The sequence below is a fragment of the Glycine max genome, chromosome 13 (assembly GCF_000004515.6).
Source record: "Glycine max cultivar Williams 82 chromosome 13, Glycine_max_v4.0, whole genome shotgun sequence".
In the NCBI taxonomy this organism is placed as follows: domain Eukaryota; kingdom Viridiplantae; phylum Streptophyta; class Magnoliopsida; order Fabales; family Fabaceae; genus Glycine; species Glycine max.
In genome coordinates this window covers 36,688,006-36,706,288 of record NC_038249.2, presented here as the reverse complement: position 1 = coordinate 36,706,288, position 18,283 = coordinate 36,688,006, and the positions used below count along the sequence as shown (strand labels likewise).

Genomic DNA, 18,283 nt, shown 5'->3' with positions numbered 1-18,283 from the left:
TTTAGCAATTGGGCTAATTCAACACAAAAAATTATATTAGGTTAATGGAATTCTAAACTAAGTATATCACATTGCTAGCATTACCACATCTCAAGTAGCAGGTTTATCATAGGCATTGGATAATAAACATTCTTACATTTTAGAACCCTCGACTTCCCACTAAGGCTCTGTTTGGTTTCAGAGACGGAAATTTATTGGCACAGACGGTAATAGGTGAGCTTCATCTGTTATAACTTATAACAGATTCAACAAAGAATTAAGTTTAAATTAGGTGGGCCCCGAACATTAAATTTCTTATTTTATTCCTATTAAATAATTTTGATATTGTTTCTCTTCTATTTACCATTTATTTCTCTTAAAACAAACAACATAATATATCATTTTATTTTTATTATATTTCTCTCTTTTCAATTATTTTTCCTTTTATTTCTATCATTTTTTTTCCTTTTATTTCTATCATTTAAACCAAATACAATCTAAGTGCATGTTTGATTTATCATCCAACTTGTTGTGCATGAGTTCTGATACAAAATTCAATGAATCAACTGAAATTGAAGGCAAGAGGGTGTAGATGCTTTTGCTAACCTCCTTTTACTACCAATTTCCGTTTGTACGGTTACACAAGCATACACTAAAGTTTTGTAAATTCTGACAACTTCAGCCCCTAATACATAGAACACGAAATAATTGACAATTTTACTATTTTAGAAGTAAATCTCAAACCTTTCCATACACAAACAAACATACCCTAAAATTTGTTTCTACATAATTTCTCCTCATTGTTATGTAAAAGTAAATTTTTCGTTCCTGCATAGCTTTATGCAATGGTCTGCGCCATTGTGAATGGTTAGTAATTAAATTTAAAATTTAGGTTCCAATCTATCATCATGGTGGACATGCCGGAGTGGTTATCGGGCATGACTAGAAATCATGTGGGCTCTGCCCGCGCAGGTTCGAATCCTGCTGTTCACGCTTTTTTTCTTCTTTTATCAATAACCGAAAAGAAGGTTGTCACGTTTCGTAGAGAATATAAAAAGTATTATAAAGAATGGAAGACGAAGCCTTTGTAGGTACAAATTGTAAATGAAGGATTACAGATAACTTAATAACATTAAGGAGAAGTATAATTACTCATTATGTAGAATATGGATAGCACTTTCCTTTAGATATTCATTATTCAATAATTATTTATAACACTTTCCTTTAGATATTCATTATTATGAAGGAATAGTACATTATTATTTAATATGTTATCTAATATTGCCTTGTTAAAAATCTTGTAAGAAAAATTCAATGAAAGATATTTATTTTTTCTCTCATGTAGACGACATTTTTAGGACTTTATATATCAATTGTTCAAAAGTTATCTTTGTTGTTATAAAGAAATATACTAGATCTATTGAATGTTTGTTTGTATTATGGTTCATTTAATGATCTATTGTTTGTATCATAATTTCTTTAAAGATGATTAAATTTTTTATAAAAAAAATGATTTATTTTATATTCTTTTGCGTATCTTTTGAAATTAAGCAATACATACACCATTACTTCACATACAAAATTAGGTCCTAAAATTCTTCACACATTTTTAACAACCAGCAATCTTTGTTCATTAAATAAATTTGCATCAGTCATTATGTTTTAGAAAACTAACTTAATTGATAGGAAAAGCCCGTTATAATTTTTGTTTACTGTGAGTTGATGGCGTTACAAGGTATGATAGGAGCTTCTTGTTGCTTGGTTTGCCAATGCTTCTAGCCCCTCCATGTTCATAAAGGCAAAATACAAATAAGAAGTGGCAAATAACATTATGAATGAATATTATTGACAGAGAGAACGTACCTAAAGCAATGGAAATTGGACCCCATCATATGTTAGTGTAGTGTGCCTTAGTGGAAGAGACGTAAACTTAGAAATTTAATTTTTCACATTTCCCCCCAATAGAAAGTGGGTATATCACCTTTCGTTGAAGTCAAGCTTGTTCTCCCTTTTATTTTAATATTAATAGCATCTTATTTGGGTATTATTGAATTTCTTCCAATGAATGGGTGTGAGAGACAGAGTTTCAGAGTACTTCCTAATAAGTAGTGGGAAATATGGGCCTTCAATGATGGACCCATTATTGGGCCATCAAAAGTCAATCATGCTGGGCCAGGGTTCTAATTCTGGAAAGCTTTTCAACGGATCAGGATACAGAGGGACCCATGTGGCCCATCAAACACATACCTTTCTGTTCCAATAAGTAAAAACAAATAGTGAACTTGCTTCCTGCTGATCTGGAGCTGACACACTTTGCTACCTGCTAGGCTTAAACCTATGGTCTATGGACAACCAAAATCAAATATTTATATTTATGAGAGGAGTAATGTTGCACACATAATGGTTTATGCAAAATTAAAAGCTATGTTTTACCTGATTTGACATGAAAAAATAATAATTGAGGCATGGCTTGCTCCTAATGAATAATTTCTTTTTCTGTACGATTTTTTTTTTTGACAATTGTGCATAAATTACTGGCATGATTGTATAGTTTCATGGAATCTGATTTTTAAAAAAGTAAAATTATTTAAGGTGAAAATAGACTATTTATTAACGGTGTAAATGAGTTTTACACTTTCTCAACTCATAAATTGTGATCTACCATAAGTTTCATAACTTTTATAATAATTATTTATAAGATTATACTAATAATATTTCTAAATGGTTGGTAGTATTTCAAAAAAAAAATTTGGTTGATAGTATAGATTTTTTAAAACTGACATTGGACAGAAATTAAAAAAAAAAATTATATTATATTTTCATTAAGTATTATGTATACAATTTGCGAGAAAAGCAGAACACTGTCAAGAGTTAAGTTACTTATGTTACCCAGACATAACTTAGATAAAGAAAGTGGGGTTAAGATTGAGTTAATAATTTAGCTTTCTAGATTTGGGAAAGAACTTTACCAAAATAAAGAAAGAAGGAAAAGAAACAAAAAGTAAATAAAAGTTGTGTTATTGTGTCCAAAAGAAAATTTCAAACTAAACAATGATATTTATAGCACAACAGCATCTTTGATCCCCTTCTAAAAAATAGTTTGTGGAGACCTGATTCAGTAATTTTTTATTACCTTTAAAATTTTAAATTTGGGGGGGGGGGGGGGGGGGAGGGATGACAGAACATAATTATGTTAATCATTACAGTATCCTGTGATTACTGTGTTAATTGTCTATCATATATAGTGGTTTTAGTGGCCTCATGATATGGACTGTGATTCAGACAGCACTACCTAAGTTATGAAGAAATGGGATTTGTCACAGAGAAGGAACAATCATTATGCCATATATTAGGTTTGAAAATAAGGAATGGCTCGTGATCAATAATTTCATAACTCATAACATTATGTTGGTATAAATATACCTGAGAAAAATTATATACTGTACTATTTTTTAACTTTCATTGTATGGCTTATCCATTCAGAACAAAGTTACCTAGTATAAAATATTGGAACATGACTGGTATTTAGAGGACTCAATAACTCATACTTTCAGGTTTATTTTCTCAGTTGAAGTTAATTGGTTTATAGTCAAAATTATTTTACTTTTAATTTTACAAATTTAGTGTTTTGTGTTGTATCAATGAAACTTGTTCATTTATGTTTTTTCAAAGTACGAAATAAATTCAACTATCAGTTTGTTTCAAGATAGTAACAAAAATAACAAATCACTCATACGTCGGTCAGACCATTATATAGTTACACAGTTGGAATTAATTTCTATATGATTTTATATTTTACAATATGCTTTTATAATTTATAATTTTAGCCAACAAATGTTGATCCGTTTAATAAGAATCGAATTCACATTCCATAGGAATAAGAATGTAAATTTAAATTCACTGCTAATATAAAAACCTTATTGCTAGATAAACTATAAATAATTTTATAAATGTTCCATGAGTTTTAAAATATATCTTAATCAGATGAGCTATGGAGACTTAATTCAACTAATTTTTTTTGTTATCTATTAAAAAAAATTATAATTTTATGTGTGCAGTTGAGTTATCATATATACATGATGTAGAAAATGATGAAGGGAAGTACCAGGTACAAACGGACTTACTTAGCAGGCTGCAATTGTCGGTAACCAATGAGAAGCCCTTACTGTTGAATTTGGATGAAAATGATTTTGCTGTACCATATTATACACCCCACCTCCAATTTTAAATGTTTTTCGTATATAATAATAAATACATAATAGCTGAAATTCTTACCTGCAAATATGAAAAGGAAAGTAAAACTTAGGTCTTTTTATCAGGATAAAATTGTGATTTTATCCTCTAAATTTAATCTGAGTTTTAAACTATTTTTTAACCTTTTATTTTGTTTCACCTTTAAGTTAGCTTTCATATCAACATTTTTTTAATGTTATTGTTTATTCTTTTTTATTTTAGTTAATTAGAAAATGTTTAGATATTTAATGTAGACATGAGTTTATGATAAAAAATGTTTACCAGTTATAGAGATAAAGGTATGAACTTTAGTCAATAATGATCATTTTATGTGATATTGTTGAGTGTCTAAAATAGAGAATAGAGACAAGATGGTCCAGATAGCAGATAGGGGTAGTTTGTGCATGACAATGGTGCTTTCTAGTAGTGGTTTTTGAAGTTTTGAATGGTGGTTTAAGGATTAAGTATGAAAGGAAGAAGAAATCCTTATTCAAAACGTTGTCATTTTAGAAACTTTCATTAAATTGGGACCCGAGACAAGTTAGAAGGAAATAATAATGCCATTAAAATAACTCTGAAGATTAAATTAAATTAACATTAAAAAATCACTTAAATGACTACATTGAATAATAAACAAAGAATTAAAGTGAAATTTAAATTAAACTTATAGGATGAAAGTTATAATTTAATCATAAAGAAGTTCTAAGAAAATGACATGTAATTAAAATGTCTTAAGCATTTAAAAAAAAAGGTACCAGTAAGGACTAAAGTATATTAGTAACTCCAACAAGATTAAGAAAAAGTTCAGAAAATCGACTAGTGCCTTACATTTATTGTTCTTTAATATTTCAAAATGAAATAGAGTTAACAATTTAAACCTATTTAGATACGATATTAATTTTTACTGGCAATAATTTTGTGTAAATTGATTTTAAATTTGGGAATGAATCGTTCCTTTTGCTGATAAAGCAACCGAACAAACAGGGTAGAAAATGACATTTGTCCAATATAAAGCTAAACTAAAGTAATATTAACAATAATGCACAACATAAACAGTCTTAATCTTAGGAACCTTATCAAAAAGTATTATTGCAAAAATCATACATGACATTAATAGGAGTCAATCAAATCACCATACGGGAAAGAATCTTGAAACCACTTTAAATGTACATAAAATTTCTCCCTTCAAAGTGCTAGGTGGAATAACCCAGTCACAAGAAGTCCTTCCCATTTATTTATTTATTTCTTCTTTCTGGCCATTGCAGCATTTACCAGTAGTCCAGTACTGTGATAATTTCTCTTAATTCCTAACGGGCATCACGTGCCGTTGCAGTTCCTCAACTCTTCTATTTAATTTCAAAACCAAAGAAGGGAAGGGAATGGTGATAATGAACTAAGACAGATAGAGACACACATGCAAGTGGGCTTATCCCAATTCCATATAACAAGGATCAATGATAAATAGTTGTGTTCTGACACACTTTCCTCATTTATATGCCCCTTTTCCACTCCATATTATTTATACTATATACTTAATTTAACTACAAATTAATGTAGAAAATAGTATCTCTATGTGCACAATAACTTAGATCCAAAGCATGTAAAAAAAAATCTAGTTGAGGATAAAAACAAAGACTGAACACACACAAGACAGGACAACAGAGACCTTCCCTGAGAAAACTAATTAGCCCTATTATTTTTGCCAGTCCAAGAATCCTATGTAGAATGGCCCTAATTTCAGCAGACACTAAAAAGTTCATCCACCTCTTCCCAATTATAATTGCCATGTGCCCTATACCTGTTTCCGCACACAACCAGTGCCCCCCAAGAACATGTACAAACGTCTTGTAACATAAAGGCTATTCACTCATTTCATTTTCATAGCCATGCCTATATATATGGATTTTGTGTTCTTAAGGAATTAACATATCTAAAACAAATCATAAAGTTTTTCTAGCTCATTCACTAATTAGGAAATGCTCTATGCAGTATTAATTGTACAATATATAGCATATTGTTTACAATCATGGTCGATGATTTGATTATTCATCTAAGGACATGGGACCTAAAGAAAAGCGTGCCATTTAGTTGCCTGTTTTTTTCTTTGACAAAGAACAAGACATGAAAGCCTAAAGATAGGTATGTCTATGCCTATTAAAGAACTATAACAATCGATCAATATAATGTTCCTGACACCCATGATTATAGTGTCCCAAAAAATTTCCTTGAATTATATAAACCCCGTACTAATATAATTCGAGGTTACTTCAGACAACATTCCAAGTTCCAGCCCCATTTCTTGCAAGCTACTCAAATGACATTTTATCCTCTTGGAAATTACCAACTTCAAATATGCCTTAAAAATGTTTTAATGCCATCGGTGGTTTGGTTTGGTTTCTAATTTTCTGTGGGCCAATAGTTTCAGTGACTTTGTTTATTTTTATCAAAAATTCACCCAAGACGAAGCCATAATGGTTTTTTTTCCTTTTCTAGCTTTGTAGTTGACGGTGAGTTACTGGATTGGGGGGAAGGAGTTGAGTTAATAATGTGTTGAAGATTGTGATTGTGTTGCCTTGTCATGATTTAATTTCAAGGAAGATGAAGAGATCAAGGATAAGGATAGAGGAGGATAAGAAATGGTGTAGTTCCTTAGAACAGATACAAAAGCTAGAGAAAAGGATTTTACACTGCCAAAGTCCACCTAAAGGTTTATGATTTCTCTTCCACTACCACATGGCCTATCACGTGTTTTTGTAGCTCCATGACAAAATCTTCTTATCCACACTACAATTGTTGAGACTTGCAATTGATCATGTAAAGGAGTTCCTATATATAAACTCATCTGATACTAGCCTTCATGGAACAGCGCCGTTAGCTTTGTGCAACATTTAGTAATGACTAATAATTCTAGCGTGACCCTTAATTTGTAATCACAAAGCAAAGTTACAAAGTTTAAGTTTTGGGACTACTAAGAAAATTTAATTCAATTAATTAAACAAGATATATGAATTATTATTAAACTTCTGGTAATAAAAAGATATATTTAATTCTTATAAATAAATAAAAAAACATTAATTTTGGGGCCAAGAAACGGTACTATCTCATTTTGCATCTGCACTGTGACAAGTGAGAACAAAAGCTAAAAGCTAGAATAATATTAGCATTTAGCACCAGTGGCTGATGCACAATGAGGGACAAAGAATTGAACAGCAATGCCAGGACGAAATTTCATCACCTCTTCCTTTTCCCAAAGCCCTAGAATTTCCTCTCTCTCATGTGATATGTATTGCTGGATCTGACACCCATGATTGTTGGGTCTCAAAGGCTCTCAAGTGACCGTATCTTACAAACTGAGGTTTCAAAGTCCTAGACATTCTAAATTTGCAAGCTCCCCAATTCATTTCTATCACGTGCAAGTGCAGCCGTGGAGCAGGAGGAATAATCAAAGTCTCATGCTGTGGGGGAAGTAGAAAGAGGCTTAGCAAAAGCTAATTTGGTTGGTTTTGAGTCACCTCTATTATGTATGTATTTATAGGTCAATTCAACCCAACAATCTTTTCATACTCAGTCAATTATCTAAGTATTCTTTCATAAGTTTTTTATATTTATTTGGTTAATTTATGCATAAAACTCTTATAGTTGATTTGATTGGACTTTTAATACGTTTAAGAAGTGTCAGAGCATTGTATGCTCCTTTTTAATTAAGTATTTATAAATAATTTTTTATAATGACAATTAGACACAAGATTTAATTTAAAAAATGTCAAAACACATGCAAGTATAATTAAATTCAAATTACACTTATAATCAATTATAATTTGATCTTGTATATTTGTGCTGTAGGTGTAAAAAAACAAAATGAATTATAATTCAATCCTATATATGCAATAATAAACAAATATATATGCAATAATAAACAAATATTATAATAAGTAAATATTTGTGTTTTGATTTGGTTTGATTCGGTTTTACAAATGTCAATCACAACTCAATTGAACTATTTGGTTTGGTAAAAAAAAAAATCAATCCAAACAAATCCAAAAAATATTAATTTTGTTGGTTTTTAGACGATTTTCAATTTTTATCTTGGATCAGGTTGGATTCTTTTTGTCCTAAGGCAGAGTACACAGGTGTCCCTTAATTCACTTGGTCATAGTTTAATCATGTTCACGGTATATAATTATCGTTGATCCAAGAAAATTTTACACAATGAAAATTGAACATAAATTCTCTCGTAAATAAATTATTTTTATTCATATGAATGCAACAACAAAAGCTTATATCACCGCGTCACTATTTCATTATTTCATATAATCGATTACACTAACTATTGGTATAATTGAATATATGACATTTTGGAAACAAATGTATAAATATACAATCGATTATATTGATTATGGGATTTTTTTATCTAAACAGAACGATGCATAATCAATATTGCCATATTAATAAAAATACATAAAGAAACAACACAAATGTACATATCTAAACATGTTATAGCATTTCCAATATAATTAATGCACATAATTAATTATGTGTACATATAATGGATTATATGATTATGTACATATCATCGATTACATATACATAATAATCAAATAAACGATTATATAGTTACATGTACATATAAATAGTATACCATGGGTAAACATGCTCCTGTCCTCAATATGTCATTTGAAATACATTATCGCACAGGCAACTCACCCAATTATGGTTAAAAAATTAATTACAAGCGATTGAGAAAAGAAAAAGCAGATCACTACTAGCGGAATGAGCATGAACAAGTAGCAAACACGAGTGCGAGAAAATGAGCTAGTACAATAAATGCAAAAAGCGAGCATAATTTCACACATTTTTTGTATATTGGCATGTATATAATTTTGTGTGGGGCTCCTTAAATTTCTCTACTTTGTTGTTATCTCTTTACTAAACACATTCAGCTTCTTATTTCTTATATTTCTTTTATCTTCATTCCATTTCTCTTTCACTAAAGACTAATGTTTGAAAAAATTCTAAAAAAGATATTCATATTTAGTATCCAACCAAACAAAATTACTTCCTCCATGAATGTTTTCAAAGAAAGTAGCTGTGGGAAAAAAAACAAATATTACCGATCATTTAAACACATAATAATAACTGCAGTGATTGCTGTTTCTTGGGATCTCACGTGCTAGTTGTTTAGTTAGCTTATTGAACTTAATTAATTCATGTGTATGTGACAAATTTCCCATTTTCCTTGAAATCATGTCTTTTGGCCGAATGCTTTACCTTGAAACATAAGAGTGAATCTGGGGTAAACCATTAAATTAGACTAAACAGAAAACAAGTGTTTCTGATAGCTAGAAAACTCCCTCTGATTTTTGTCATAATGATAAACCTTCAACGTTACTCTTTTGTGAGTTGACTAAATAGGATACATACACTCCCAAGCACGCGTTGAACAGCAGAAACTTTTGTCAAGCTGTCATAAATATCCCTCGTTTTTAATCAACGGATGAACAGTACTGTAGTAGTATAAAACTCGTGTTTTTTAAAATTTCCTAGAGATTAATTTATTAACTTTAAGTCCAAATTTAAGAATCAAATTATTACTTTCTTTGGATTCCATGTAGAAGATGAGAAGAAATAAAAATGATAAAAAAAAAGGAACTTGGTTTTTAGTTTATGAAGGAAAAATAAGTGAAATAAAATGATCAAGTTTCTTTCTTTTTATTTGATCAGAGAAAAGATAAGAGAAGAAAATTTAATGAGTATACAAATAAATAGATAAATTTTTTATTTCATCAAAATGTCTTTCTCTCTACTCTTGGAGAGAAGTTTTTTATAATTAGTCTCACATATTATTTATTTATTTTTCTCAACTTTAAAAAATATACTTTTCCTACTAACTTCTTTACATTTTATTTATTTGTTTATTCATTATCACTTGTATTTATTTTCTCTTCCACTTAAAAAAAATTCCAATCCAATGCAAATTCAAACACGTCATTAATGACGTACTCTTGTACTTCTCTGATCCAACAGCAAGCACCAATTGTAAGAGGTAAAGAATAAGAATTTAATTTACCACACCATAATCAATTAAATTAATGGATTCATACATTCGTTTTTCTTTTTTTGCAAAAAATGAGCTTGTATATTCCAACATCATGTCAACAAAATTATGATTGATAGGATAGAGTAATTAGTTATAATTGATTATAATTAAAATTTAAATTATAGATAAATTTAAATTTAAATTATAAATAATTTTAAGTTGTTATTTCTTTATAGTCTCTATATTTCTTGTACACTCACAAAATAAAATCTTAATCATTTGATTCTTTTAATATGATACCAAAGAACGAGAAGCTTAATAATCAAATTTATCTTTTTTTTTTCTTTTTTATGATCACTTAATATTGTTTCGAATCTACCCATTAAATATAGCTTATACGAATTATCAAATGACTTATTTCCTTGAAGTTGGAATTTCTTGATGGCTATATAATGAGGATTACATCATGTCATTCATGATGGTTAAACTTTCTTGCTTTCATCATTTTAGATGGTTAAGTCATTTTTGCTTACACTACCTTTTTAGTAGTTAAGTCATTTTCTTTTGCTTCATTCTTATAGGTGGTTAAATTATTTTTTGTTTTTATCTTTTTAGATGATTAAGTCATTTTATTTCTTCTTTTTTACGTGATTAAGTCATTTTGTTTCTACATTTTAAAGTAATTAAGTCTTTTTATTTTTGTCTTATGACGGTTAAGCTTATTTGTTTATTTTAAGAGGCTAAGTCCTGTGTTATCATTTATGTTTAATGATTAAGTTTGTATGTGTTGATTTTAATTAAGGTAGGACCTTCTCTCCAAAGATCTCACATTTTTTATTCCAAATTTATGTTGGACAAGATTAACAATATCTTGTCACCAACATCTTATAAGACGTGTTGAACTATTAATACGATGGAATAATTAATTACAAATGATTACACTTTAAATTCAAATTATAAATAATTTTAAGTTTATTATTTCTCAGGATTCTATATATATTTTTTATACACTCACAATTAAATACGAAAAAATTTATAGTTATTTCATTCTATCCATGTACTAACATACTATGCCATGTGATTTTCTTAACTGGAAAGCACAAACTCTGTCGCACGCACGTTTAACTACGAAATTTATTAATCAAAACAATGGCAATTTATTACTCCTGTCTTGTCTGAGTAACAAAGATTAACTCTCAGTAAATGCCATCAGTTAGAACAGTAACTTCTGGTTGCAAAAATGCAGACAGATTAATTTCAAAGAATTAAAGTAGGTTAGATTAATTTTAAAAGATAGATTTTTTTAAATAACAGATACCCAAGATTAAAGATTTTGTAATGCTTGCAAAATATTATTTTTAGGATATTATTAATAATTTTTTAAAAAAATATTAAATTAAATAAAATATATTAAATTTAAATATTTGTATTTTTATCATCAATTTTTTAAAATTCAATAATAATATTTTAAAATTAGACTATTATTAGAATTTAGAAACATGATATTAAAATATCATTTAAAATTTAAAAACAAGGGCTGGGGGTTATTATTTGCTTTTGAAAACGTAACAATATAAAAAATTCAATGAAGTTTTTTTAAGAAAAAAATTAATGAATGGATATGATTTTTATTATTTTTTCATTTCATAATTTATTAAAAAATATCTGTAAAATAATCGTTAGAATGGGAGTTTATATAATTTTTTATTAGCAACTCAAAGGATAGGAGGTTGACAAGTTAATGCAAAGCTTTGACTCTTCTTTAGTCAATTTCCAAAAAAAATTGATAATGAGTTGATGACTATTGAACCATATCCATTATTTTCACCAGAATACGCGAATTGCATTATTCATAGTATTGTCATTTTGCACAATAGAATATGCTTTTTCATTCTTCTTTTCCACCTTTCAGGTGATGAATTATACTATGACTTATTATTAATCTCTGTAGTCTATAACCGTAATAAAAGCGAGAGGTTATAGGAAGATCTACCATACTCCAACGGTCGAGATCATAACTGTTTTGTTTCTCAGACATTATTGTCAAACACTCTTCAGCATGATAAAGCCTCCTACCTAACCTAACCCATCTGCCAGAATAAGAGTGAAAGAAGAAAAAACAATATTACAACAGCACCAATCAAAGGGAGCCTTTTAATTTGGAGGAAACTAGCAGGGGCGGTTGGAATTGGAACCATTTGGCAAACAATCTTACTATTTGTAGATTTTATAGCATGCATTAGTGCTTTTGCTGCTTATATAAATTTTAGGACTTAAATATACTTTTTATATATGAAAAATATGTTGTTTTTAGATTATCATTTTAAATTTATTTTTTATCAGTCATGTATCTAAAATAAGTTTATGTTTCAACATAATATTTATCGTTAATTTCATTCTATTAAGTGATGACATGACAGGTGGAGTGTGACATCAAAACTAATCACTAACATATTAGTGTCACATCATTTTTTTATTTAAATTATTTTAAAAAATCAATTCTCCTTCTTTCCCTTTTCCAAAGAAAATAATCCCATGCCACCAGTGTCGTCCAACCCAACACCACCACCGTCAATCACGCCATTGACTCTGCCCTTGGTGCTGACCTCGACCTCCCTTTCTCCTTCGGATCCTAAATTTTCGTTGACAAAAACGACAGTGAAGTTGGTAATCCTGGTGGAGGATCTGGACCAGTCTATGGAATCAGAATCGGGGACAACGACAATGATTACCGCGTCGAGAATCTAGAGCTTCGTGGACGAGATCATTAGCACGTGTTGCAGTAAGGAGAGGGTGATGGTGTTCACGATGAACAACAAGGAGTGCGTGGACCCAAACTTGCTGTGGTCGGGTCAGGTCGACATTCACACCCATTTTCTAGTGTGCGATTTCTTGGCATTCAAGACGGTGGCGAACAACTACCTCAACGTGAAGGTTGGATGACGACAATGGTTTTCGTCAAAGAAGAGGAAGAAAAAGAATTAATTTTTTTAAATAATTTAAATTATAAAAAATGATGTGATACTGATTTATTTGTAATTAGGCTTGATGATGTGACACTCTATCTGTCACGTCATCACTTAATAAAATAGAATTGACGGTAAGTATTACGTTGAAACAAAAAAATTTCAAATACATAATTTACTAAAAATGAATTTGAGGTAATAATATGAAAACAATATATTTTTTAAATATAAAAAACATATTTAACCTTAAATTTCAAATTATGAAACCAGTGTGAACTTTAATATACCAATAAAGTTGCCCAATTCTTATAGTGGTGCCAATGTCATAAATTGTGTCAAAAAGTGGCCAATCAATCACCCCTAGTGCATGCATATACACAAATTTTGACTATATGGATCTTGTATAGCACCCAAACTATCTTAATGGTAGTGTCTTGGTACCTTGTGTCTACTCTACATTTTTTTAAAAATTATACATGATAAATCAATTTTATATTATCATTCAATCACAAATTATCATATATAATAAATTTATTAATTTTTATAATAAATATTTTAAAAATCATATCAACAATATATTTTAATGAGTTGTGTTACATTAAATGCATAATCATTAAATTTTAAAATATATTAATAAGAGCCAAAGTTAATTCACTTGTTAGCCATATCTATGGCTAAACTCTTTTATATAATTAATATAATAATTGAAGAAATGCCATAAAAAAATGCCTTGCACTCTAGCTTTGTTTAACGAACCAATAAATGATAATAGTTATTTATTTTGGGTGAAAGTAACAGAGTAATTTTACATTATAATATGATACAATACCCCAAGTAGATGCTTTCTTAGTGTCTACTACATTGAACTTTCCCTAGAATACCATATACCATTTTGTTGTGTATTGCTTAGGAAAGATTGGTTCTTTTCTAATTTGCACCTTTTCATTCTTCTTTGGTCCTTGGTAAAGGATTCTCGATGAGAAAAAAAACCCTCATTTAATTAACAACAATACAATAAGATCTACATAGATGAGTGGACTGTCAGAAGGAAGCTAAGGGTATTTTATTTTACTTTTTCAAAATATCATATATACTATTTACATTAAGTAAAGGAAGTTGAAGTTTCAACCATTTTTGGTAGAAAATAATTGAAGTGGAGCACCCATTCGCAAGCACATCGTCGAATTAATTGCTTGAACTACTCATTTGTCCTTCCCACATAAAGAAGAGAACTAGAGATGCATATGCAATAAAACAATTCTATATATAATATACTATCATGTATGCAATACGCGCATTTTTATTTACTTTTTACTTATATACAATACGCGCATTATATGGAATACGATTCTTACTAAGCTTTTCTTTATTGAGGGGGAAAAGGTGAAGAGGTTGTTCCATAATTAAAGCATGATGCAGCTTAATTAATGTCTAATAATGAAAATTTATAAAATTCAATCGAAGACTTTTGTATGGCACACTTAAATCTTATAAGCCAAGTCAACTTCCATTAGCCATGAAATGTGGAATTTGTATTTACTTTGTTCTTATAAGTTAAAAGAAACGATAAATAAATATGATTGAATATTTTATTATAGTATTTAAAGCAATAGTTACAATATTTAAATAGTCAAAATTTACAAACATTTATCTACCATTTTTTCTTTCTTTTTGTTTGTCCTTATCACATCATATCACATATAATAATATTTATATTTTTTCTATTTTATCTCTCTTCCCCTCTCTCATTAGATGTTAGTTAGTATTTTTTGAGTTTAAGTGATATTTTTCACAAAAACAAATGTTAATTGGCTTATATGAATTTTATTTTTTAATGGTCATCATTATCACTAAATAATAATGTGACATAACATCTATTTATTCATTTCATGTGTTTCTTTAGTGATTATTTCAAGACAACACCTTTTTTTTTCGATAATTAAAACTGTGGAGGAGAACTTCAAAGTCTCGGAGGATGGAGCCACACCGATATTCCCCTATCGAAGGAGATGCTTCTCGCAAGAATTGAGCACATCTTTGTGGATTATTCATGTACACACTTTTAAGATAACACAGACATGTTCAATTCATATTACATCATTAATAATGAGTAATAAAAAAATATTTAACTTTCACCAATACGACCAAATTTTTTTTAAAATGAAACTTAAATATGTTTAAAAAATAAAGGTATAAAATTTTCTGTTTGTTCATTTGAATCTTTGATATATTAAATTTTTTATTTCAAATTCTTGTCTTCAGATAACTTATTATGTGTTACTTTACAAACTTAATCTTACCAATATTATTAATAATTATAATAAGGTGATATCATCACTTAACCGAAATAATAACTTAATTTTTTTAATATATTAGAGACTCAAAAATAATAATTTTTTTTATTAAAAGTTTAAAATAAAATTTGATTATTTATTAGGACTTCAAATATATTTAAACCTTGAACTTTTAAATAATAAAATAATAAAATAAAACCTAAAGAATAAGTTGAAAGATAAAATATAATTAAATTGCATAAGAAAGTGAAAATAATCTGGACAGTTCAGGAATCTAGGATGAACACACCACGGTCGAACCAAGAAAAATGTGAAGTGCAGTGCTATTGAATAGAATGACACAAAAAATGATTATTGTTTTATTTGTCTTTTTAAATCACTTTGATGAGTTTCAATAGCATTTTCATAAACTTTCATCTTTTAAATTGATTATAAGATTAATTTTGGATCGATCTAAAAATTAATTATAATTAAAATTCCTCATCTTTCTATTAATATATTCTACATGAATAAACTCAAATAAGTTTCCATAAACACACGTAGAATATAACAATCGAAAGACGAGTAACATTAATTTTCCACAAACTCAAATTACTCCCCTCAACATCAAATAATTTTCTACACTTACTCTTTTCCATTGATGTTATCAGGGAAGCTACATTGGTTGGACTTGTTATTTTATTTGATTATAAGAATAATTATTTATAAGCTATAGTACTGTAGATGAAATAAAATATTAAAAAAAGAGTAAGTGTAGTGTGGTCCATGGGGTGGTGGTCTGAATTCTCAAATGAAGATCATGCTGATGTAGTTTGGGAGAAACAATGAATTTGGAGGGGGAGATTGTTGTTCTAGGGTTGATTTTGATGCTGCTGTGGGGCCCACAGCCACTTCCTGTTTGCCACGTGGTGTAGGACTTGTTGTTTGTTTCGGGATGATGAATGAGAGGGAGAGACTACACTTCTCATTCTGGAATGCAATGCCATTGGCAGCGGCTTATTAATTGCTGGAACACTTTTTCTTTTAACATCAACAATCAAATACTAGTGCTTATAAAAATATTTTTATCCATTATCGACTAATAAAATGCATTAATATCTGAATAATCTGTTTATCAAATGGACCAATTTTTATTATCGAGTCAGATACCATGAATATTTAGGATTTGTTTGGTTTGAATTTTTAGTTTTTGTTTTTATTTCTTATTTTCATTTTTTAAAATTATTTTTATTTTAAAAAGATTTAAATTTTGAAAATATATTTGGTTTGATTTCTTTTCTTTTATTTTTAGGAAATAAAAGCACTGAAAATTTATGATATATGAAGTTTTTTTTTGTATTTTTAGATTTATTTAAAATTACATTCTTTTTTATCGCATTTTTATTTTATTCAAAATAAAATTCATATTTTCAACCGAAAACACGAAAAAACAAGATTATATTATTTTTATTTTCTGTTTTCATTTTCACTTAATTTTTTTTTTCAAAAATCCAACCAAACATATTTTTATTACCAAATATTCCCTCAGTTATCTAGGTCTATATTTCTAAAAATGCCTTATTTGGACTTTGGGGCCTTAATTACACTTCAATTGCCGTTGAACGCATGGATTAGTACTAATTTTTGTTTTGTCAACGAATTTCATAAGTAGTGACCATGTGAATTTCCTTTGAGTTAAGCATGGTATTTAATTCGGACCGTATGGTGAAAATTGAAGCAATTACTAACCCATAACATTCCAGGGCAGGTTCGAAACTTATCAGGCTCTTAAAATCTAGTAATTAAAATAATTTTGTGCTTCTGTGGTTTACGAGGAATTAGAAGCAGTGAATCTACATAATGAATTTCAAGAGTTTAGGAATTTAATGAGCGTCTTCATGGTGAAATAACATTAATGACTAATGAGTTATCATTGTTGGGGGCACGAGAAATGAAATTCATTGAGCCAGTTTGGCAATTTATCCCAAAAAAAGATTACTAGTATAATTATTGAAAAAAGTAGTAGGGGACTTATCTACTTTGCTAGAGTAATTAAGAAGGAGGACAAGTGGTAAGTAAAATAGAGAACTGACAGGGAATGAGAAACCTGGCTTTGGCCACAAGGATGAGATCAAGAGAGTGGGTGACATTTACCTTAAGAAAAAACAACAAATAAAACGAATTGTAGAAGTAAGAAAATTCAGAATAAAATAGAGCACACTTTATTAAAATAAATGTGAGATACATTAATTAAATAAATGAAATAAATAGTTTAATGCACATAAATTACCACAGTAAAAAAATTTACACTCTCGTTTAATTAAAATTTGTAAGGCAATGATAATAAAGCATAATTAGTGTTATGTACAATAATTTATCATTGGATAATATTATTAATACTCAAATAATATATGAATTATTTAATTATAAATTATTATATATAATAAAAAATTTAATTTTTATAATAAGAGTAAATAAAACATTTTTAATAATGTAAAAAATTCTATGTCATTTCCACCCATAGTTAACTATAAATTTATTATGTTTTAGGATAATAATTATTTAAAGATTAAATTACTCATTTGATTCGTATAGTTTCATGATTCTTACTTTTTTAGTTCCTATAATTTGAGAGTGATCTTTTTAATTTAGTTTACATTTCAATTCTCTTTTAATGTCAGTAGTTTTAAAAATGATCTTTCTAGTTTTTATAGTTTCATGATTTTTATTTTTTTGTTCTTATAGTTTTCAAATTATAGGAACTAAAAAGAGAATTAAAATATAAATTATAAGAC

At 28.6% G+C, this 18,283-nt stretch overlaps 1 non-coding gene across 1 annotated transcript; it reads left to right on the top strand.

Annotated features, from left to right (window-relative positions):
* The first annotated feature begins 890 nt into the window (after positions 1–890).
* On the top strand, positions 891–972 carry TRNAS-AGA (transfer RNA serine (anticodon AGA)). Its single transcript has one exon. It is a non-coding gene; the product is annotated as a tRNA-Ser (tRNA).
* Positions 973–18,283: the final 17,311 nt, after the last annotated feature.